Source organism: Hyla sarda, unplaced genomic scaffold (genome assembly GCF_029499605.1).
Source record: "Hyla sarda isolate aHylSar1 unplaced genomic scaffold, aHylSar1.hap1 scaffold_1306, whole genome shotgun sequence".
NCBI lineage: Eukaryota > Metazoa > Chordata > Amphibia > Anura > Hylidae > Hyla > Hyla sarda.
In genome coordinates this window covers 1-23,345 of record NW_026607930.1, presented here as the reverse complement: position 1 = coordinate 23,345, position 23,345 = coordinate 1, and the positions used below count along the sequence as shown (strand labels likewise).

Here is a 23,345-nt window from a genome sequence, read left to right as displayed (position 1 = left end):
ACTTTCAGCCGATGCGACTTGTCTGTCGCTGAACAGTCGCTTTTTATGTATTCAGCACCTATGTATAATGTTGTAAAAATGCTCTAGAAGCTAAAGTCGCAGAAATGTCACACATATTTGGCCTGCAACTTTCTGTGCGACAAATTCAGACAGGAAAAATCAGTATAAATCCTTAGAAAATTATCCCCCAGTGTCTCCATCTGCTGGCGGTATTGAATAAGCATTGCTGCACTGATGGGGTATGCATTAGACGAAAAAAAAGAAGAAAAAGAAGAATAATACGCCCAGAAAAGAGGCGAAAAGGAGAAAAACGTAAAAAAACGTGAAAAAAAAGTAAGAGGAAGAGAAGGGAAAAAAAGGTGGAAATGGGTTTAAAAGTGATTTCGGCGGAGAAATATATATATATATATATATATATATATATATATATATATATATATATATATGCGCACACACACACATAGATATAAACGTATTCTCCGTTGAGATATTGCAGCCGCTGCTGTGTCCAGGCCCAGGAGCCTTAGCACTGTGCTGTGATGTCACTCAATACCACTGACATCACTAGGTGTAAACAACATCTCTCCTTTGCTGTGTATGTGACTATGGAGCTGTTTGGTGATGTCGTCTATTACGGCCTTCATAGAAGCAACAGGAGATTGTTGCATCCATCTTGAACCCTCAGAACTACAGTGCTATGATGTCACTCACTTCCACAGGCCTTGCAGAGTGTAAACAACAACAACCCAGCTTTGTTGTGTATGTAACCAAAGGGATTTGTGATGTCACCTAGAACCTTCACAGCAGCGACAGCTTTATGAGGAGCATCAGCACTGCTCTGCCTGAGCAGAACCATCACCGCCATAGGTTGTCAAATAACCCGGATTTAACCCACACAGGTAAGTCCAATGGGGTGCAGGCATGTCCTCTATGCTTACAGCTTCCCGTGGGTGTTGGTTTGATACCGTTTGGGGACAGCCAAGGAGGCATCTGCAGGCAACAAAGGTAGGTGTGTGCTTGTGTGTGTGTTTCCTATGCAGATCCTAAGCCCAGTGTCACATGCAAGTAGGAGGAGTAAGAAGGGTTCCTGGCAAATCCGGGTTATGGATTGCATTTAAAAAGGCCCCGTGGGAGTGCAATGGGCCCCTGTCTTGCTGCTTAGCAATAATGGTATGGGTTTAGGTTCTGCTGTGTGTACTGGTGGTTGACTGCCCCCCAGCCCAGAGTGTGCATGGAAAATTGTCTGGCAGCCTCCCTGACAGCAAGCAGTGATAGTGCCCATGAAGGGGACCTTGTTGGGCCCGCCCCTTTCACGGTTATCGCTTCTCGGCCTTTTGGCTAAGATCAAGTGTAGTATCTGTTCTTATCAGTTTTCATGCTGGTGGGGATGGGTGCTGCATGGAGGATGCAGGTGTACCAGGGCTTTCCGGGGCTGGTTCTGAGGAATCAGCTCGACGGCTGCCCCGATGTGACCTGTTCCCTCCGGGTCTCGCCATGAGGCTGAGAGGGTCTAGAGCCGAGGTACTTTTGTGCCTCGGGGAGTGGTGACCCCGAGGTGCCGAAACTCACTGGGAGAATAGGCTCACTGAGTTGAAGCACGGGCACCATAATCTCTTCACCTTGTGGCACTCACCTCTTGATTCCCGGCCTTCTGGCTAGGATCAGAGAAATTTTTATAGATCCGGCCGGATGTCCGGGCAGTATATCTGCACACATTCACTTATTTATTTATTTTTTGTCTCACTGTGTCACTTTTTGCGTGTTGTGTGTTCACAGGATTTGTCAGGATGCGGTAGCCCTTCTGGGTGTCCCTCCTGGCGGTCTAGGGGAGGTGTGTGTGGCTATTAGGTTCCGCACCTCCCTGCAAACACCCCGGGTACTCCTGCTTCGCAGGGTACCTACCGTAATCGGCTCTGCGGGCAGATACCTTGGCTAACGCCAAGGGGGATGCCGGGAGCATTTGTGGTCTCCTAGTAGCCTCGGCGAAAAGGGACATCGAACCTGGAACCTCGCAGGTACCTTTTGGTCCGGAGGCGAAGGGTAAGGTTTGTTGGGGGGCCTCTCTCCTATCGGAGAAGGGCTTGCGATAGACCGCATCCTTTGTGCACGTTTTTTTTAGTGTAACACGTTTGCACTTTTTCTTGCACTTTGGGTGAATCGAAAGCACGTTCCTCGGCTTTAAAAAAAAAAAAAAAAAAAAAAAAAAAAATCTGTTCTTATCAGTTTAATATCTGATACGTCCCCTATCTGGGGACCATATATTAAATGGATTTTTGAGAACGGGGGCCGATTTCGAAGCTTGCTTCCGTCGCCCTATGCATTGACCCGATATGGCAGTATCTTCGGGTACAGTGCACCACCCCCTTACAGGGTTAAAAAGAAAGATTCCTACTTTCATTGCTACCTGCTTGCTGGCTAGCCAGCTAGCCAGCCCTGTGGGCCTTGCTGCTGCTGCAGCCAAAAAACAAAAGGTGGTGCTGCTGCTGCTTCTGCTGCTTCTGCTTCTGCTTGTGTCTGGCCCCTGTTGGAGCGTCCAGGCACAGGACTTCTGCTGCTGCTGACTAAATGGCCTCCTTAATTGGATCATTTGAGTAGCCAGCACACCTGTGCAGGTAGGGCATGACATGATAGGCAGCTGCCTTGATAGCGGGTGGGTGCTGAATGTTCCTAATTGACAAAATAAGATTAATGCTTATGAAGAAATATAAAATCTCATCCCTTCCCCAATATCGCGCCACACCCCTACCCCTTAATTCCCTGGTTGAACGTGATGGACATATGTCTTTTTTCGACCGTACTAACTATGTAACTATGTAACATAACATGGGGGGGGGGGGGGGGTCTCCTGGCTGTTCACACAGGTGTGTCATTGCTGTACATTGACCATGCATTGCTTCTGTGGTATTGCAAAGGCAAAGACAAATGCTTCCAGCCATCCATTGCACTAATGGATTGGTCATCAGCTGGCTGTCTATGTCCCGCATCAATATAGACCAAAGTACAGAGGGTTAGGCTATGCTATTGTGCACCTACCTGATGCATCAGAAGGTGCGAGGCCCTTGCTAAATTCTGTGCACAGACTTTGAGATCTATGCTTTAGACTGTATCTAAACCTGCTCCAACATGGACTGACATTCTGGCCTACTTTCAGCCGATGCGACTTGTCTGTCGCTGAACAGTCGCTTTTTATGTATTCAGCACCTATGTATAATGTTGTAAAAATGCTCTAGAAGCTAAAGTCGCAGAAATGTCACACATATTTGGCCTGCAACTTTCTGTGCGACAAATTCAGACAGGAAAAATCAGTATAAATCCTTAGAAAATTATCCCCCAGTGTCTCCATCTGCTGGCGGTATTGAATAAGCATTGCTGCACTGATGGGGTATGCATTAGACGAAAAAAAAGAAGAAAAAGAAGAATAATACGCCCAGAAAAGAGGCGAAAAGGAGAAAAACGTAAAAAAACGTGAAAAAAAAGTAAGAGGAAGAGAAGGGAAAAAAAGGTGGAAATGGGTTTAAAAGTGATTTCGGCGGAGAAATATATATATATATATATATATATATATATATATATATATATATATATATGCGCACACACACACATAGATATAAACGTATTCTCCGTTGAGATATTGCAGCCGCTGCTGTGTCCAGGCCCAGGAGCCTTAGCACTGTGCTGTGATGTCACTCAATACCACTGACATCACTAGGTGTAAACAACATCTCTCCTTTGCTGTGTATGTGACTATGGAGCTGTTTGGTGATGTCGTCTATTACGGCCTTCATAGAAGCAACAGGAGATTGTTGCATCCATCTTGAACCCTCAGAACTACAGTGCTATGATGTCACTCACTTCCACAGGCCTTGCAGAGTGTAAACAACAACAACCCAGCTTTGTTGTGTATGTAACCAAAGGGATTTGTGATGTCACCTAGAACCTTCACAGCAGCGACAGCTTTATGAGGAGCATCAGCACTGCTCTGCCTGAGCAGAACCATCACCGCCATAGGTTGTCAAATAACCCGGATTTAACCCACACAGGTAAGTCCAATGGGGTGCAGGCATGTCCTCTATGCTTACAGCTTCCCGTGGGTGTTGGTTTGATACCGTTTGGGGACAGCCAAGGAGGCATCTGCAGGCAACAAAGGTAGGTGTGTGCTTGTGTGTGTGTTTCCTATGCAGATCCTAAGCCCAGTGTCACATGCAAGTAGGAGGAGTAAGAAGGGTTCCTGGCAAATCCGGGTTATGGATTGCATTTAAAAAGGCCCCGTGGGAGTGCAATGGGCCCCTGTCTTGCTGCTTAGCAATAATGGTATGGGTTTAGGTTCTGCTGTGTGTACTGGTGGTTGACTGCCCCCCAGCCCAGAGTGTGCATGGAAAATTGTCTGGCAGCCTCCCTGACAGCAAGCAGTGATAGTGCCCATGAAGGGGACCTTGTTGGGCCCGCCCCTTTCACGGTTATCGCTTCTCGGCCTTTTGGCTAAGATCAAGTGTAGTATCTGTTCTTATCAGTTTAATATCTGATACGTCCCCTATCTGGGGACCATATATTAAATGGATTTTTGAGAACGGGGGCCGATTTCGAAGCTTGCTTCCGTCGCCCTATGCATTGACCCGATATGGCAGTATCTTCGGGTACAGTGCACCACCCCCTTACAGGGTTAAAAAGAAAGATTCCTACTTTCATTGCTACCTGCTTGCTGGCTAGCCAGCTAGCCAGCCCTGTGGGCCTTGCTGCTGCTGCAGCCAAAAAACAAAAGGTGGTGCTGCTGCTGCTTCTGCTGCTTCTGCTTCTGCTTGTGTCTGGCCCCTGTTGGAGCGTCCAGGCACAGGACTTCTGCTGCTGCTGACTAAATGGCCTCCTTAATTGGATCATTTGAGTAGCCAGCACACCTGTGCAGGTAGGGCATGACATGATAGGCAGCTGCCTTGATAGCGGGTGGGTGCTGAATGTTCCTAATTGACAAAATAAGATTAATGCTTATGAAGAAATATAAAATCTCATCCCTTCCCCAATATCGCGCCACACCCCTACCCCTTAATTCCCTGGTTGAACGTGATGGACATATGTCTTTTTTCGACCGTACTAACTATGTAACTATGTAACATAACATGGGGGGGGGGGGGGGGGGGTCTCCTGGCTGTTCACACAGGTGTGTCATTGCTGTACATTGACCATGCATTGCTTCTGTGGTATTGCAAAGGCAAAGACAAATGCTTCCAGCCATCCATTGCACTAATGGATTGGTCATCAGCTGGCTGTCTATGTCCCGCATCAATATAGACCAAAGTACAGAGGGTTAGGCTATGCTATTGTGCACCTACCTGATGCATCAGAAGGTGCGAGGCCCTTGCTAAATTCTGTGCACAGACTTTGAGATCTATGCTTTAGACTGTATCTAAACCTGCTCCAACATGGACTGACATTCTGGCCTACTTTCAGCCGATGCGACTTGTCTGTCGCTGAACAGTCGCTTTTTATGTATTCAGCACCTATGTATAATGTTGTAAAAATGCTCTAGAAGCTAAAGTCGCAGAAATGTCACACATATTTGGCCTGCAACTTTCTGTGCGACAAATTCAGACAGGAAAAATCAGTATAAATCCTTAGAAAATTATCCCCCAGTGTCTCCATCTGCTGGCGGTATTGAATAAGCATTGCTGCACTGATGGGGTATGCATTAGACGAAAAAAAAGAAGAAAAAGAAGAATAATACACCCAGAAAAGAGGCGAAAAGGAGAAAAACGTAAAAAAACGTGAAAAAAAAGTAAGAGGAAGAGAAGGGAAAAAAAGGTGGAAATGGGTTTAAAAGTGATTTCGGCGGAGAAATATATATATATATATATATATATATATATATATATATATATATATATATATGCGCACACACACACATAGATATAAACGTATTCTCCGTTGAGATATTGCAGCCGCTGCTGTGTCCAGGCCCAGGAGCCTTAGCACTGTGCTGTGATGTCACTCAATACCACTGACATCACTAGGTGTAAACAACATCTCTCCTTTGCTGTGTATGTGACTATGGAGCTGTTTGGTGATGTCGTCTATTACGGCCTTCATAGAAGCAACAGGAGATTGTTGCATCCATCTTGAACCCTCAGAACTACAGTGCTATGATGTCACTCACTTCCACAGGCCTTGCAGAGTGTAAACAACAACAACCCAGCTTTGTTGTGTATGTAACCAAAGGGATTTGTGATGTCACCTAGAACCTTCACAGCAGCGACAGCTTTATGAGGAGCATCAGCACTGCTCTGCCTGAGCAGAACCATCACCGCCATAGGTTGTCAAATAACCCGGATTTAACCCACACAGGTAAGTCCAATGGGGTGCAGGCATGTCCTCTATGCTTACAGCTTCCCGTGGGTGTTGGTTTGATACCGTTTGGGGACAGCCAAGGAGGCATCTGCAGGCAACAAAGGTAGGTGTGTGCTTGTGTGTGTGTTTCCTATGCAGATCCTAAGCCCAGTGTCACATGCAAGTAGGAGGAGTAAGAAGGGTTCCTGGCAAATCCGGGTTATGGATTGCATTTAAAAAGGCCCCGTGGGAGTGCAATGGGCCCCTGTCTTGCTGCTTAGCAATAATGGTATGGGTTTAGGTTCTGCTGTGTGTACTGGTGGTTGACTGCCCCCCAGCCCAGAGTGTGCATGGAAAATTGTCTGGCAGCCTCCCTGACAGCAAGCAGTGATAGTGCCCATGAAGGGGACCTTGTTGGGCCCGCCCCTTTCACGGTTATCGCTTCTCGGCCTTTTGGCTAAGATCAAGTGTAGTATCTGTTCTTATCAGTTTAATATCTGATACGTCCCCTATCTGGGGACCATATATTAAATGGATTTTTGAGAACGGGGGCCGATTTCGAAGCTTGCTTCCGTCGCCCTATGCATTGACCCGATATGGCAGTATCTTCGGGTACAGTGCACCACCCCCTTACAGGGTTAAAAAGAAAGATTCCTACTTTCATTGCTACCTGCTTGCTGGCTAGCCAGCTAGCCAGCCCTGTGGGCCTTGCTGCTGCTGCAGCCAAAAAACAAAAGGTGGTGCTGCTGCTGCTTCTGCTGCTTCTGCTTCTGCTTGTGTCTGGCCCCTGTTGGAGCGTCCAGGCACAGGACTTCTGCTGCTGCTGACTAAATGGCCTCCTTAATTGGATCATTTGAGTAGCCAGCACACCTGTGCAGGTAGGGCATGACATGATAGGCAGCTGCCTTGATAGCGGGTGGGTGCTGAATGTTCCTAATTGACAAAATAAGATTAATGCTTATGAAGAAATATAAAATCTCATCCCTTCCCCAATATCGCGCCACACCCCTACCCCTTAATTCCCTGGTTGAACGTGATGGACATATGTCTTTTTTCGACCGTACTAACTATGTAACTATGTAACATAACATGGGGGGGGGGGGGGGGGGGTCTCCTGGCTGTTCACACAGGTGTGTCATTGCTGTACATTGACCATGCATTGCTTCTGTGGTATTGCAAAGGCAAAGACAAATGCTTCCAGCCATCCATTGCACTAATGGATTGGTCATCAGCTGGCTGTCTATGTCCCGCATCAATATAGACCAAAGTACAGAGGGTTAGGCTATGCTATTGTGCACCTACCTGATGCATCAGAAGGTGCGAGGCCCTTGCTAAATTCTGTGCACAGACTTTGAGATCTATGCTTTAGACTGTATCTAAACCTGCTCCAACATGGACTGACATTCTGGCCTACTTTCAGCCGATGCGACTTGTCTGTCGCTGAACAGTCGCTTTTTATGTATTCAGCACCTATGTATAATGTTGTAAAAATGCTCTAGAAGCTAAAGTCGCAGAAATGTCACACATATTTGGCCTGCAACTTTCTGTGCGACAAATTCAGACAGGAAAAATCAGTATAAATCCTTAGAAAATTATCCCCCAGTGTCTCCATCTGCTGGCGGTATTGAATAAGCATTGCTGCACTGATGGGGTATGCATTAGACGAAAAAAAAGAAGAAAAAGAAGAATAATACGCCCAGAAAAGAGGCGAAAAGGAGAAAAACGTAAAAAAACGTGAAAAAAAAGTAAGAGGAAGAGAAGGGAAAAAAAGGTGGAAATGGGTTTAAAAGTGATTTCGGCGGAGATATATATATATATATATATATATATATATATATATATATATATATATATATATGCGCACACACACACATAGATATAAACGTATTCTCCGTTGAGATATTGCAGCCGCTGCTGTGTCCAGGCCCAGGAGCCTTAGCACTGTGCTGTGATGTCACTCAATACCACTGACATCACTAGGTGTAAACAACATCTCTCCTTTGCTGTGTATGTGACTATGGAGCTGTTTGGTGATGTCGTCTATTACGGCCTTCATAGAAGCAACAGGAGATTGTTGCATCCATGCATCCATCTAGAACCCTCAGAACTACAGTGCTATGATGTCACTCACTTCCACAGGCCTTGCAGAGTGTAAACAACAACAACCCAGCTTTGTTGTGTATGTAACCAAAGGGATTTGTGATGTCACCTAGAACCTTCACAGCAGCGACAGCTTTATGAGGAGCATCAGCACTGCTCTGCCTGAGCAGAACCATCACCGCCATAGGTTGTCAAATAACCCGGATTTAACCCACACAGGTAAGTCCAATGGGGTGCAGGCATGTCCTCTATGCTTACAGCTTCCCGTGGGTGTTGGTTTGATACCGTTTGGGGACAGCCAAGGAGGCATCTGCAGGCAACAAAGGTAGGTGTGTGCTTGTGTGTGTGTTTCCTATGCAGATCCTAAGCCCAGTGTCACATGCAAGTAGGAGGAGTAAGAAGGGTTCCTGGCAAATCCGGGTTATGGATTGCATTTAAAAAGGCCCCGTGGGAGTGCAATGGGCCCCTGTCTTGCTGCTTAGCAATAATGGTATGGGTTTAGGTTCTGCTGTGTGTACTGGTGGTTGACTGCCCCCCAGCCCAGAGTGTGCATGGAAAATTGTCTGGCAGCCTCCCTGACAGCAAGCAGTGATAGTGCCCATGAAGGGGACCTTGTTGGGCCCGCCCCTTTCACGGTTATCGCTTCTCGGCCTTTTGGCTAAGATCAAGTGTAGTATCTGTTCTTATCAGTTTAATATCTGATACGTCCCCTATCTGGGGACCATATATTAAATGGATTTTTGAGAACGGGGGCCGATTTCGAAGCTTGCTTCCGTCGCCCTATGCATTGACCCGATATGGCAGTATCTTCGGGTACAGTGCACCACCCCCTTACAGGGTTAAAAAGAAAGATTCCTACTTTCATTGCTACCTGCTTGCTGGCTAGCCAGCTAGCCAGCCCTGTGGGCCTTGCTGCTGCTGCAGCCAAAAAACAAAAGGTGGTGCTGCTGCTGCTTCTGCTGCTTCTGCTTCTGCTTGTGTCTGGCCCCTGTTGGAGCGTCCAGGCACAGGACTTCTGCTGCTGCTGACTAAATGGCCTCCTTAATTGGATCATTTGAGTAGCCAGCACACCTGTGCAGGTAGGGCATGACATGATAGGCAGCTGCCTTGATAGCGGGTGGGTGCTGAATGTTCCTAATTGACAAAATAAGATTAATGCTTATGAAGAAATATAAAATCTCATCCCTTCCCCAATATCGCGCCACACCCCTACCCCTTAATTCCCTGGTTGAACGTGATGGACATATGTCTTTTTTCGACCGTACTAACTATGTAACTATGTAACATAACATGGGGGGGGGGGGGGGGGGTCTCCTGGCTGTTCACACAGGTGTGTCATTGCTGTACATTGACCATGCATTGCTTCTGTGGTATTGCAAAGGCAAAGACAAATGCTTCCAGCCATCCATTGCACTAATGGATTGGTCATCAGCTGGCTGTCTATGTCCCGCATCAATATAGACCAAAGTACAGAGGGTTAGGCTATGCTATTGTGCACCTACCTGATGCATCAGAAGGTGCGAGGCCCTTGCTAAATTCTGTGCACAGACTTTGAGATCTATGCTTTAGACTGTATCTAAACCTGCTCCAACATGGACTGACATTCTGGCCTACTTTCAGCCGATGCGACTTGTCTGTCGCTGAACAGTCGCTTTTTATGTATTCAGCACCTATGTATAATGTTGTAAAAATGCTCTAGAAGCTAAAGTCGCAGAAATGTCACACATATTTGGCCTGCAACTTTCTGTGCGACAAATTCAGACAGGAAAAATCAGTATAAATCCTTAGAAAATTATCCCCCAGTGTCTCCATCTGCTGGCGGTATTGAATAAGCATTGCTGCACTGATGGGGTATGCATTAGACGAAAAAAAAGAAGAAAAAGAAGAATAATACGCCCAGAAAAGAGGCGAAAAGGAGAAAAACGTAAAAAAACGTGAAAAAAAAGTAAGAGGAAGAGAAGGGAAAAAAAGGTGGAAATGGGTTTAAAAGTGATTTCGGCGGAGAAATATATATATATATATATATATATATATATATATATATATATATATGCGCACACACACACATAGATATAAACGTATTCTCCGTTGAGATATTGCAGCCGCTGCTGTGTCCAGGCCCAGGAGCCTTAGCACTGTGCTGTGATGTCACTCAATACCACTGACATCACTAGGTGTAAACAACATCTCTCCTTTGCTGTGTATGTGACTATGGAGCTGTTTGGTGATGTCGTCTATTACGGCCTTCATAGAAGCAACAGGAGATTGTTGCATCCATCTTGAACCCTCAGAACTACAGTGCTATGATGTCACTCACTTCCACAGGCCTTGCAGAGTGTAAACAACAACAACCCAGCTTTGTTGTGTATGTAACCAAAGGGATTTGTGATGTCACCTAGAACCTTCACAGCAGCGACAGCTTTATGAGGAGCATCAGCACTGCTCTGCCTGAGCAGAACCATCACCGCCATAGGTTGTCAAATAACCCGGATTTAACCCACACAGGTAAGTCCAATGGGGTGCAGGCATGTCCTCTATGCTTACAGCTTCCCGTGGGTGTTGGTTTGATACCGTTTGGGGACAGCCAAGGAGGCATCTGCAGGCAACAAAGGTAGGTGTGTGCTTGTGTGTGTGTTTCCTATGCAGATCCTAAGCCCAGTGTCACATGCAAGTAGGAGGAGTAAGAAGGGTTCCTGGCAAATCCGGGTTATGGATTGCATTTAAAAAGGCCCCGTGGGAGTGCAATGGGCCCCTGTCTTGCTGCTTAGCAATAATGGTATGGGTTTAGGTTCTGCTGTGTGTACTGGTGGTTGACTGCCCCCCAGCCCAGAGTGTGCATGGAAAATTGTCTGGCAGCCTCCCTGACAGCAAGCAGTGATAGTGCCCATGAAGGGGACCTTGTTGGGCCCGCCCCTTTCACGGTTATCGCTTCTCGGCCTTTTGGCTAAGATCAAGTGTAGTATCTGTTCTTATCAGTTTAATATCTGATACGTCCCCTATCTGGGGACCATATATTAAATGGATTTTTGAGAACGGGGGCCGATTTCGAAGCTTGCTTCCGTCGCCCTATGCATTGACCCGATATGGCAGTATCTTCGGGTACAGTGCACCACCCCCTTACAGGGTTAAAAAGAAAGATTCCTACTTTCATTGCTACCTGCTTGCTGGCTAGCCAGCTAGCCAGCCCTGTGGGCCTTGCTGCTGCTGCAGCCAAAAAACAAAAGGTGGTGCTGCTGCTGCTTCTGCTGCTTCTGCTTCTGCTTGTGTCTGGCCCCTGTTGGAGCGTCCAGGCACAGGACTTCTGCTGCTGCTGACTAAATGGCCTCCTTAATTGGATCATTTGAGTAGCCAGCACACCTGTGCAGGTAGGGCATGACATGATAGGCAGCTGCCTTGATAGCGGGTGGGTGCTGAATGTTCCTAATTGACAAAATAAGATTAATGCTTATGAAGAAATATAAAATCTCATCCCTTCCCCAATATCGCGCCACACCCCTACCCCTTAATTCCCTGGTTGAACGTGATGGACATATGTCTTTTTTCGACCGTACTAACTATGTAACTATGTAACATAACATGGGGGGGGGGGGGGGTCTCCTGGCTGTTCACACAGGTGTGTCATTGCTGTACATTGACCATGCATTGCTTCTGTGGTATTGCAAAGGCAAAGACAAATGCTTCCAGCCATCCATTGCACTAATGGATTGGTCATCAGCTGGCTGTCTATGTCCCGCATCAATATAGACCAAAGTACAGAGGGTTAGGCTATGCTATTGTGCACCTACCTGATGCATCAGAAGGTGCGAGGCCCTTGCTAAATTCTGTGCACAGACTTTGAGATCTATGCTTTAGACTGTATCTAAACCTGCTCCAACATGGACTGACATTCTGGCCTACTTTCAGCCGATGCGACTTGTCTGTCGCTGAACAGTCGCTTTTTATGTATTCAGCACCTATGTATAATGTTGTAAAAATGCTCTAGAAGCTAAAGTCGCAGAAATGTCACACATATTTGGCCTGCAACTTTCTGTGCGACAAATTCAGACAGGAAAAATCAGTATAAATCCTTAGAAAATTATCCCCCAGTGTCTCCATCTGCTGGCGGTATTGAATAAGCATTGCTGCACTGATGGGGTATGCATTAGACGAAAAAAAAGAAGAAAAAGAAGAATAATACACCCAGAAAAGAGGCGAAAAGGAGAAAAACGTAAAAAAACGTGAAAAAAAAGTAAGAGGAAGAGAAGGGAAAAAAAGGTGGAAATGGGTTTAAAAGTGATTTCGGCGGAGAATATATATATATATATATATATATATATATATATATATATATATATATATGCGCACACACACACATAGATATAAACGTATTCTCCGTTGAGATATTGCAGCCGCTGCTGTGTCCAGGCCCAGGAGCCTTAGCACTGTGCTGTGATGTCACTCAATACCACTGACATCACTAGGTGTAAACAACATCTCTCCTTTGCTGTGTATGTGACTATGGAGCTGTTTGGTGATGTCGTCTATTACGGCCTTCATAGAAGCAACAGGAGATTGTTGCATCCATCTTGAACCCTCAGAACTACAGTGCTATGATGTCACTCACTTCCACAGGCCTTGCAGAGTGTAAACAACAACAACCCAGCTTTGTTGTGTATGTAACCAAAGGGATTTGTGATGTCACCTAGAACCTTCACAGCAGCGACAGCTTTATGAGGAGCATCAGCACTGCTCTGCCTGAGCAGAACCATCACCGCCATAGGTTGTCAAATAACCCGGATTTAACCCACACAGGTAAGTCCAATGGGGTGCAGGCATGTCCTCTATGCTTACAGCTTCCCGTGGGTGTTGGTTTGATACCGTTTGGGGACAGCCAAGGAGGCATCTGCAGGCAACAAAGGTAGGTGTGTGCTTGTGTGTGTGTTTCCTATGCAGATCCTAAGCCCAGTGTCACATGCAAGTAGGAGGAGTAAGAAGGGTTCCTGGCAAATCCGGGTTATGGATTGCATTTAAAAAGGCCCCGTGGGAGTGCAATGGGCCCCTGTCTTGCTGCTTAGCAATAATGGTATGGGTTTAGGTTCTGCTGTGTGTACTGGTGGTTGACTGCCCCCCAGCCCAGAGTGTGCATGGAAAATTGTCTGGCAGCCTCCCTGACAGCAAGCAGTGATAGTGCCCATGAAGGGGACCTTGTTGGGCCCGCCCCTTTCACGGTTATCGCTTCTCGGCCTTTTGGCTAAGATCAAGTGTAGTATCTGTTCTTATCAGTTTAATATCTGATACGTCCCCTATCTGGGGACCATATATTAAATGGATTTTTGAGAACGGGGGCCGATTTCGAAGCTTGCTTCCGTCGCCCTATGCATTGACCCGATATGGCAGTATCTTCGGGTACAGTGCACCACCCCCTTACAGGGTTAAAAAGAAAGATTCCTACTTTCATTGCTACCTGCTTGCTGGCTAGCCAGCTAGCCAGCCCTGTGGGCCTTGCTGCTGCTGCAGCCAAAAAACAAAAGGTGGTGCTGCTGCTGCTTCTGCTGCTTCTGCTTCTGCTTGTGTCTGGCCCCTGTTGGAGCGTCCAGGCACAGGACTTCTGCTGCTGCTGACTAAATGGCCTCCTTAATTGGATCATTTGAGTAGCCAGCACACCTGTGCAGGTAGGGCATGACATGATAGGCAGCTGCCTTGATAGCGGGTGGGTGCTGAATGTTCCTAATTGACAAAATAAGATTAATGCTTATGAAGAAATATAAAATCTCATCCCTTCCCCAATATCGCGCCACACCCCTACCCCTTAATTCCCTGGTTGAACGTGATGGACATATGTCTTTTTTCGACCGTACTAACTATGTAACTATGTAACATAACATGGGGGGGGGGGGGGGGTCTCCTGGCTGTTCACACAGGTGTGTCATTGCTGTACATTGACCATGCATTGCTTCTGTGGTATTGCAAAGGCAAAGACAAATGCTTCCAGCCATCCATTGCACTAATGGATTGGTCATCAGCTGGCTGTCTATGTCCCGCATCAATATAGACCAAAGTACAGAGGGTTAGGCTATGCTATTGTGCACCTACCTGATGCATCAGAAGGTGCGAGGCCCTTGCTAAATTCTGTGCACAGACTTTGAGATCTATGCTTTAGACTGTATCTAAACCTGCTCCAACATGGACTGACATTCTGGCCTACTTTCAGCCGATGCGACTTGTCTGTCGCTGAACAGTCGCTTTTTATGTATTCAGCACCTATGTATAATGTTGTAAAAATGCTCTAGAAGCTAAAGTCGCAGAAATGTCACACATATTTGGCCTGCAACTTTCTGTGCGACAAATTCAGACAGGAAAAATCAGTATAAATCCTTAGAAAATTATCCCCCAGTGTCTCCATCTGCTGGCGGTATTGAATAAGCATTGCTGCACTGATGGGGTATGCATTAGACGAAAAAAAAGAAGAAAAAGAAGAATAATACGCCCAGAAAAGAGGCGAAAAGGAGAAAAACGTAAAAAAACGTGAAAAAAAAGTAAGAGGAAGAGAAGGGAAAAAAAGGTGGAAATGGGTTTAAAAGTGATTTCGGCGGAGAAATATATATATATATATATATATATATATATATATATATATATATATATGCGCACACACACACATAGATATAAACGTATTCTCCGTTGAGATATTGCAGCCGCTGCTGTGTCCAGGCCCAGGAGCCTTAGCACTGTGCTGTGATGTCACTCAATACCACTGACATCACTAGGTGTAAACAACATCTCTCCTTTGCTGTGTATGTGACTATGGAGCTGTTTGGTGATGTCGTCTATTACGGCCTTCATAGAAGCAACAGGAGATTGTTGCATCCATCTTGAACCCTCAGAACTACAGTGCTATGATGTCACTCACTTCCACAGGCCTTGCAGAGTGTAAACAACAACAACCCAGCTTTGTTGTGTATGTAACCAAAGGGATTTGTGATGTCACCTAGAACCTTCACAGCAGCGACAGCTTTATGAGGAGCATCAGCACTGCTCTGCCTGAGCAGAACCATCACCGCCATAGGTTGTCAAATAACCCGGATTTAACCCACACAGGTAAGTCCAATGGGGTGCAGGCATGTCCTCTATGCTTACAGCTTCCCGTGGGTGTTGGTTTGATACCGTTTGGGGACAGCCAAGGAGGCATCTGCAGGCAACAAAGGTAGGTGTGTGCTTGTGTGTGTGTTTCCTATGCAGATCCTAAGCCCAGTGTCACATGCAAGTAGGAGGAGTAAGAAGGGTTCCTGGCAAATCCGGGTTATGGATTGCATTTAAAAAGGCCCCGTGGGAGTGCAATGGGCCCCTGTCTTGCTGCTTAGCAATAATGGTATGGGTTTAGGTTCTGCTGTGTGTACTGGTGGTTGACTGCCCCCCAGCCCAGAGTGTGCATGGAAAATTGTCTGGCAGCCTCCCTGACAGCAAGCAGTGATAGTGCCCATGAAGGGGACCTTGTTGGGCCCGCCCCTTTCACGGTTATCGCTTCTCGGCCTTTTGGCTAAGATCAAGTGTAGTATCTGTTCTTATCAGTTTAATATCTGATACGTCCCCTATCTGGGGACCATATATTAAATGGATTTTTGAGAACGGGGGCCGATTTCGAAGCTTGCTTCCGTCGCCCTATGCATTGACCCGATATGGCAGTATCTTCGGGTACAGTGCACCACCCCCTTACAGGGTTAAAAAGAAAGATTCCTACTTTCATTGCTACCTGCTTGCTGGCTAGCCAGCTAGCCAGCCCTGTGGGCCTTGCTGCTGCTGCAGCCAAAAAACAAAAGGTGGTGCTGCTGCTGCTTCTGCTGCTTCTGCTTCTGCTTGTGTCTGGCCCCTGTTGGAGCGTCCAGGCACAGGACTTCTGCTGCTGCTGACTAAATGGCCTCCTTAATTGGATCATTTGAGTAGCCAGCACACCTGTGCAGGTAGGGCATGACATGATAGGCAGCTGCCTTGATAGCGGGTGGGTGCTGAATGTTCCTAATTGACAAAATAAGATTAATGCTTATGAAGAAATATAAAATCTCATCCCTTCCCCAATATCGCGCCACACCCCTACCCCTTAATTCCCTGGTTGAACGTGATGGACATATGTCTTTTTTCGACCGTACTAACTATGTAACTATGTAACATAACATGGGGGGGGGGGGGGGGGTCTCCTGGCTGTTCACACAGGTGTGTCATTGCTGTACATTGACCATGCATTGCTTCTGTGGTATTGCAAAGGCAAAGACAAATGCTTCCAGCCATCCATTGCACTAATGGATTGGTCATCAGCTGGCTGTCTATGTCCCGCATCAATATAGACCAAAGTACAGAGGGTTAGGCTATGCTATTGTGCACCTACCTGATGCATCAGAAGGTGCGAGGCCCTTGCTAAATTCTGTGCACAGACTTTGAGATCTATGCTTTAGACTGTATCTAAACCTGCTCCAACATGGACTGACATTCTGGCCTACTTTCAGCCGATGCGACTTGTCTGTCGCTGAACAGTCGCTTTTTATGTATTCAGCACCTATGTATAATGTTGTAAAAATGCTCTAGAAGCTAAAGTCGCAGAAATGTCACACATATTTGGCCTGCAACTTTCTGTGCGACAAATTCAGACAGGAAAAATCAGTATAAATCCTTAGAAAATTATCCCCCAGTGTCTCCATCTGCTGGCGGTATTGAATAAGCATTGCTGCACTGATGGGGTATGCATTAGACGAAAAAAAAGAAGAAAAAGAAGAATAATACGCCCAGAAAAGAGGCGAAAAGGAGAAAAACGTAAAAAAACGTGAAAAAAAAGTAAGAGGAAGAGAAGGGAAAAAAAGGTGGAAATGGGTTTAAAAGTGATTTCGGCGGAGAAATATATATATATATATATATATATATATATATATATATATATATATGCGCACACACACACATAGATATAAACGTATTCTCCGTTGAGATATTGCAGCCGCTGCTGTGTCCAGGCCCAGGAGCCTTAGCACTGTGCTGTGATGTCACTCAATACCACTGACATCACTAGGTGTAAACAACATCTCTCCTTTGCTGTGTATGTGACTATGGAGCTGTTTGGTGATGTCGTCTATTACGGCCTTCATAGAAGCAACAGGAGATTGTTGCATCCATCTTGAACCCTCAGAACTACAGTGCTATGATGTCACTCACTTCCACAGGCCTTGCAGAGTGTAAACAACAACAACCCAGCTTTGTTGTGTATGTAACCAAAGGGATTTGTGATGTCACCTAGAACCTTCACAGCAGCGACAGCTTTATGAGGAGCATCAGCACTGCTCTGCCTGAGCAGAACCATCACCGCCATAGGTTGTCAAATAACCCGGATTTAACCCACACAGGTAAGTCCAATGGGGTGCAGGCATGTCCTCTATGCTTACAGCTTCCCGTGGGTGTTGGTTTGATACCGTTTGGGGACAGCCAAGGAGGCATCTGCAGGCAACAAAGGTAGGTGTGTGCTTGTGTGTGTGTTTCCTATGCAGATCCTAAGCCCAGTGTCACATGCAAGTAGGAGGAGTAAGAAGGGTTCCTGGCAAATCCGGGTTATGGATTGCATTTAAAAAGGCCCCGTGGGAGTGCAATGGGCCCCTGTCTTGCTGCTTAGCAATAATGGTATGGGTTTAGGTTCTGCTGTGTGTACTGGTGGTTGACTGCCCCCCAGCCCAGAGTGTGCATGGAAAATTGTCTGGCAGCCTCCCTGACAGCAAGCAGTGATAGTGCCCATGAAGGGGACCTTGTTGGGCCCGCCCCTTTCACGGTTATCGCTTCTCGGCCTTTTGGCTAAGATCAAGTGTAGTATCTGTTCTTATCAGTTTAATATCTGATACGTCCCCTATCTGGGGACCATATATTAAATGGATTTTTGAGAACGGGGGCCGATTTCGAAGCTTGCTTCCGTCGCCCTATGCATTGACCCGATATGGCAGTATCTTCGGGTACAGTGCACCACCCCCTTACAGGGTTAAAAAGAAAGATTCCTACTTTCATTGCTACCTGCTTGCTGGCTAGCCAGCTAGCCAGCCCTGTGGGCCTTGCTGCTGCTGCAGCCAAAAAACAAAAGGTGGTGCTGCTGCTGCTTCTGCTGCTTCTGCTTCTGCTTGTGTCTGGCCCCTGTTGGAGCGTCCAGGCACAGGACTTCTGCTGCTGCTGACTAAATGGCCTCCTTAATTGGATCATTTGAGTAGCCAGCACACCTGTGCAGGTAGGGCATGACATGATAGGCAGCTGCCTTGATAGCGGGTGGGTGCTGAATGTTCCTAATTGACAAAATAAGATTAATGCTTATGAAGAAATATAAAATCTCATCCCTTCCCCAATATCGCGCCACACCCCTACCCCTTAATTCCCTGGTTGAACGTGATGGACATATGTCTTTTTTCGACCGTACTAACTATGTAACTATGTAACATAACATGGGGGGGGGGGGTCTCCTGGCTGTTCACACAGGTGTGTCATTGCTGTACATTGACCATGCATTGCTTCTGTGGTATTGCAAAGGCAAAGACAAATGCTTCCAGCCATCCATTGCACTAATGGATTGGTCATCAGCTGGCTGTCTATGTCCCGCATCAATATAGACCAAAGTACAGAGGGTTAGGCTATGCTATTGTGCACCTACCTGATGCATCAGAAGGTGCGAGGCCCTTGCTAAATTCTGTGCACAGACTTTGAGATCTATGCTTTAGACTGTATCTAAACCTGCTCCAACATGGACTGACATTCTGGCCTACTTTCAGCCGATGCGACTTGTCTGTCGCTGAACAGTCGCTTTTTATGTATTCAGCACCTATGTATAATGTTGTAAAAATGCTCTAGAAGCTAAAGTCGCAGAAATGTCACACATATTTGGCCTGCAACTTTCTGTGCGACAAATTCAGACAGGAAAAATCAGTATAAATCCTTAGAAAATTATCCCCCAGTGTCTCCATCTGCTGGCGGTATTGAATAAGCATTGCTGCACTGATGGGGTATGCATTAGACGAAAAAAAAGAAGAAAAAGAAGAATAATACGCCCAGAAAAGAGGCGAAAAGGAGAAAAACGTAAAAAAACGTGAAAAAAAAGTAAGAGGAAGAGAAGGGAAAAAAAGGTGGAAATGGGTTTAAAAGTGATTTCGGCGGAGAAATATATATATATATATATATATATATATATATATATATATATATATGCGCACACACACACATAGATATAAACGTATTCTCCGTTGAGATATTGCAGCCGCTGCTGTGTCCAGGCCCAGGAGCCTTAGCACTGTGCTGTGATGTCACTCAATACCACTGACATCACTAGGTGTAAACAACATCTCTCCTTTGCTGTGTATGTGACTATGGAGCTGTTTGGTGATGTCGTCTATTACGGCCTTCATAGAAGCAACAGGAGATTGTTGCATCCATCTTGAACCCTCAGAACTACAGTGCTATGATGTCACTCACTTCCACAGGCCTTGCAGAGTGTAAACAACAACAACCCAGCTTTGTTGTGTATGTAACCAAAGGGATTTGTGATGTCACCTAGAACCTTCACAGCAGCGACAGCTTTATGAGGAGCATCAGCACTGCTCTGCCTGAGCAGAACCATCACCGCCATAGGTTGTCAAATAACCCGGATTTAACCCACACAGGTAAGTCCAATGGGGTGCAGGCATGTCCTCTATGCTTACAGCTTCCCGTGGGTGTTGGTTTGATACCGTTTGGGGACAGCCAAGGAGGCATCTGCAGGCAACAAAGGTAGGTGTGTGCTTGTGTGTGTGTTTCCTATGCAGATCCTAAGCCCAGTGTCACATGCAAGTAGGAGGAGTAAGAAGGGTTCCTGGCAAATCCGGGTTATGGATTGCATTTAAAAAGGCCCCGTGGGAGTGCAATGGGCCCCTGTCTTGCTGCTTAGCAATAATGGTATGGGTTTAGGTTCTGCTGTGTGTACTGGTGGTTGACTGCCCCCCAGCCCAGAGTGTGCATGGAAAATTGTCTGGCAGCCTCCCTGACAGCAAGCAGTGATAGTGCCCATGAAGGGGACCTTGTTGGGCCCGCCCCTTTCACGGTTATCGCTTCTCGGCCTTTTGGCTAAGATCAAGTGTAGTATCTGTTCTTATCAGTTTAATATCTGATACGTCCCCTATCTGGGGACCATATATTAAATGGATTTTTGAGAACGGGGGCCGATTTCGAAGCTTGCTTCCGTCGCCCTATGCATTGACCCGATATGGCAGTATCTTCGGGTACAGTGCACCACCCCCTTACAGGGTTAAAAAGAAAGATTCCTACTTTCATTGCTACCTGCTTGCTGGCTAGCCAGCTAGCCAGCCCTGTGGGCCTTGCTGCTGCTGCAGCCAAAAAACAAAAGGTGGTGCTGCTGCTGCTTCTGCTGCTTCTGCTTCTGCTTGTGTCTGGCCCCTGTTGGAGCGTCCAGGCACAGGACTTCTGCTGCTGCTGACTAAATGGCCTCCTTAATTGGATCATTTGAGTAGCCAGCACACCTGTGCAGGTAGGGCATGACATGATAGGCAGCTGCCTTGATAGCGGGTGGGTGCTGAATGTTCCTAATTGACAAAATAAGATTAATGCTTATGAAGAAATATAAAATCTCATCCCTTCCCCAATATCGCGCCACACCCCTACCCCTTAATTCCCTGGTTGAACGTGATGGACATATGTCTTTTTTCGACCGTACTAACTATGTAACTATGTAACATAACATGGGGGGGGGGGGGGGGGGTCTCCTGGCTGTTCACACAGGTGTGTCATTGCTGTACATTGACCATGCATTGCTTCTGTGGTATTGCAAAGGCAAAGACAAATGCTTCCAGCCATCCATTGCACTAATGGATTGGTCATCAGCTGGCTGTCTATGTCCCGCATCAATATAGACCAAAGTACAGAGGGTTAGGCTATGCTATTGTGCACCTACCTGATGCATCAGAAGGTGCGAGGCCCTTGCTAAATTCTGTGCACAGACTTTGAGATCTATGCTTTAGACTGTATCTAAACCTGCTCCAACATGGACTGACATTCTGGCCTACTTTCAGCCGATGCGACTTGTCTGTCGCTGAACAGTCGCTTTTTATGTATTCAGCACCTATGTATAATGTTGTAAAAATGCTCTAGAAGCTAAAGTCGCAGAAATGTCACACATATTTGGCCTGCAACTTTCTGTGCGACAAATTCAGACAGGAAAAATCAGTATAAATCCTTAGAAAATTATCCCCCAGTGTCTCCATCTGCTGGCGGTATTGAATAAGCATTGCTGCACTGATGGGGTATGCATTAGACGAAAAAAAAGAAGAAAAAGAAGAATAATACGCCCAGAAAAGAGGCGAAAAGGAGAAAAACGTAAAAAAACGTGAAAAAAAAGTAAGAGGAAGAGAAGGGAAAAAAAGGTGGAAATGGGTTTAAAAGTGATTTCGGCGGAGAAATATATATATATATATATATATATATGCGCACACACACACATAGATATAAACGTATTCTCCGTTGAGATATTGCAGCCGCTGCTGTGTCCAGGCCCAGGAGCCTTAGCACTGTGCTGTGATGTCACTCAATACCACTGACATCACTAGGTGTAAACAACATCTCTCCTTTGCTGTGTATGTGACTATGGAGCTGTTTGGTGATGTCGTCTATTACGGCCTTCATAGAAGCAACAGGAGATTGTTGCATCCATCTAGAACCCTCAGAACTACAGTGCTATGATGTCACTCACTTCCACAGGCCTTGCAGAGTGTAAACAACAACAACCCAGCTTTGTTGTGTATGTAACCAAAGGGATTTGTGATGTCACCTAGAACCTTCACAGCAGCGACAGCTTTATGAGGAGCATCAGCACTGCTCTGCCTGAGCAGAACCATCACCGCCATAGGTTGTCAAATAACCCGGATTTAACCCACACAGGTAAGTCCAATGGGGTGCAGGCATGTCCTCTATGCTTACAGCTTCCCGTGGGTGTTGGTTTGATACCGTTTGGGGACAGCCAAGGAGGCATCTGCAGGCAACAAAGGTAGGTGTGTGCTTGTGTGTGTGTTTCCTATGCAGATCCTAAGCCCAGTGTCACATGCAAGTAGGAGGAGTAAGAAGGGTTCCTGGCAAATCCGGGTTATGGATTGCATTTAAAAAGGCCCCGTGGGAGTGCAATGGGCCCCTGTCTTGCTGCTTAGCAATAATGGTATGGGTTTAGGTTCTGCTGTGTGTACTGGTGGTTGACTGCCCCCCAGCCCAGAGTGTGCATGGAAAATTGTCTGGCAGCCTCCCTGACAGCAAGCAGTGATAGTGCCCATGAAGGGGACCTTGTTGGGCCCGCCCCTTTCACGGTTATCGCTTCTCGGCCTTTTGGCTAAGATCAAGTGTAGTATCTGTTCTTATCAGTTTAATATCTGATACGTCCCCTATCTGGGGACCATATATTAAATGGATTTTTGAGAACGGGGGCCGATTTCGAAGCTTGCTTCCGTCGCCCTATGCATTGACCCGATATGGCAGTATCTTCGGGTACAGTGCACCACCCCCTTACAGGGTTAAAAAGAAAGATTCCTACTTTCATTGCTACCTGCTTGCTGGCTAGCCAGCTAGCCAGCCCTGTGGGCCTTGCTGCTGCTGCAGCCAAAAAACAAAAGGTGGTGCTGCTGCTGCTTCTGCTGCTTCTGCTTCTGCTTGTGTCTGGCCCCTGTTGGAGCGTCCAGGCACAGGACTTCTGCTGCTGCTGACTAAATGGCCTCCTTAATTGGATCATTTGAGTAGCCAGCACACCTGTGCAGGTAGGGCATGACATGATAGGCAGCTGCCTTGATAGCGGGTGGGTGCTGAATGTTCCTAATTGACAAAATAAGATTAATGCTTATGAAGAAATATAAAATCTCATCCCTTCCCCAATATCGCGCCACACCCCTACCCCTTAATTCCCTGGTTGAACGTGATGG

The 23,345-nt window shown here is 46.4% G+C and overlaps 10 non-coding genes and 1 pseudogene across 10 annotated transcripts; all 11 read left to right on the top strand.

The window, feature by feature from the left end:
• Positions 1–1,318: 1,318 nt before the first annotated feature.
• On the top strand, positions 1,319–1,478 carry LOC130305062 (U2 spliceosomal RNA; annotated as a pseudogene).
• Positions 1,479–2,171: 693 nt separating this feature from the next.
• On the top strand, positions 2,172–2,362 carry LOC130305061 (U2 spliceosomal RNA). Its single transcript, XR_008854736.1, has one exon. It is a non-coding gene; the product is annotated as a U2 spliceosomal RNA (small nuclear RNA).
• A 2,097-nt stretch (positions 2,363–4,459) lies between these two features.
• On the top strand, positions 4,460–4,650 carry LOC130305023 (U2 spliceosomal RNA). The gene has a single exon (XR_008854704.1). It is a non-coding gene; the product is annotated as a U2 spliceosomal RNA (small nuclear RNA).
• Positions 4,651–6,752: 2,102 nt separating this feature from the next.
• On the top strand, positions 6,753–6,943 carry LOC130305022 (U2 spliceosomal RNA). The gene has a single exon (XR_008854703.1). It is a non-coding gene; the product is annotated as a U2 spliceosomal RNA (small nuclear RNA).
• A 2,110-nt stretch (positions 6,944–9,053) lies between these two features.
• Positions 9,054–9,244, top strand: LOC130305021 (U2 spliceosomal RNA). Its single transcript, XR_008854702.1, has one exon. It is a non-coding gene; the product is annotated as a U2 spliceosomal RNA (small nuclear RNA).
• A 2,095-nt stretch (positions 9,245–11,339) lies between these two features.
• On the top strand, positions 11,340–11,530 carry LOC130305020 (U2 spliceosomal RNA). The gene has a single exon (XR_008854701.1). It is a non-coding gene; the product is annotated as a U2 spliceosomal RNA (small nuclear RNA).
• Positions 11,531–13,625: 2,095 nt separating this feature from the next.
• Positions 13,626–13,816, top strand: LOC130305065 (U2 spliceosomal RNA). Its single transcript, XR_008854737.1, has one exon. It is a non-coding gene; the product is annotated as a U2 spliceosomal RNA (small nuclear RNA).
• A 2,095-nt stretch (positions 13,817–15,911) lies between these two features.
• Positions 15,912–16,102, top strand: LOC130305055 (U2 spliceosomal RNA). Its single transcript, XR_008854733.1, has one exon. It is a non-coding gene; the product is annotated as a U2 spliceosomal RNA (small nuclear RNA).
• Positions 16,103–18,196: 2,094 nt separating this feature from the next.
• LOC130305042 (U2 spliceosomal RNA) lies at positions 18,197–18,387 on the top strand. Its single transcript, XR_008854722.1, has one exon. It is a non-coding gene; the product is annotated as a U2 spliceosomal RNA (small nuclear RNA).
• Positions 18,388–20,476: 2,089 nt separating this feature from the next.
• LOC130305030 (U2 spliceosomal RNA) lies at positions 20,477–20,667 on the top strand. The gene has a single exon (XR_008854711.1). It is a non-coding gene; the product is annotated as a U2 spliceosomal RNA (small nuclear RNA).
• Positions 20,668–22,742: 2,075 nt separating this feature from the next.
• On the top strand, positions 22,743–22,933 carry LOC130305019 (U2 spliceosomal RNA). The gene has a single exon (XR_008854700.1). It is a non-coding gene; the product is annotated as a U2 spliceosomal RNA (small nuclear RNA).
• The last annotated feature ends 412 nt before the right edge of the window (positions 22,934–23,345 follow it).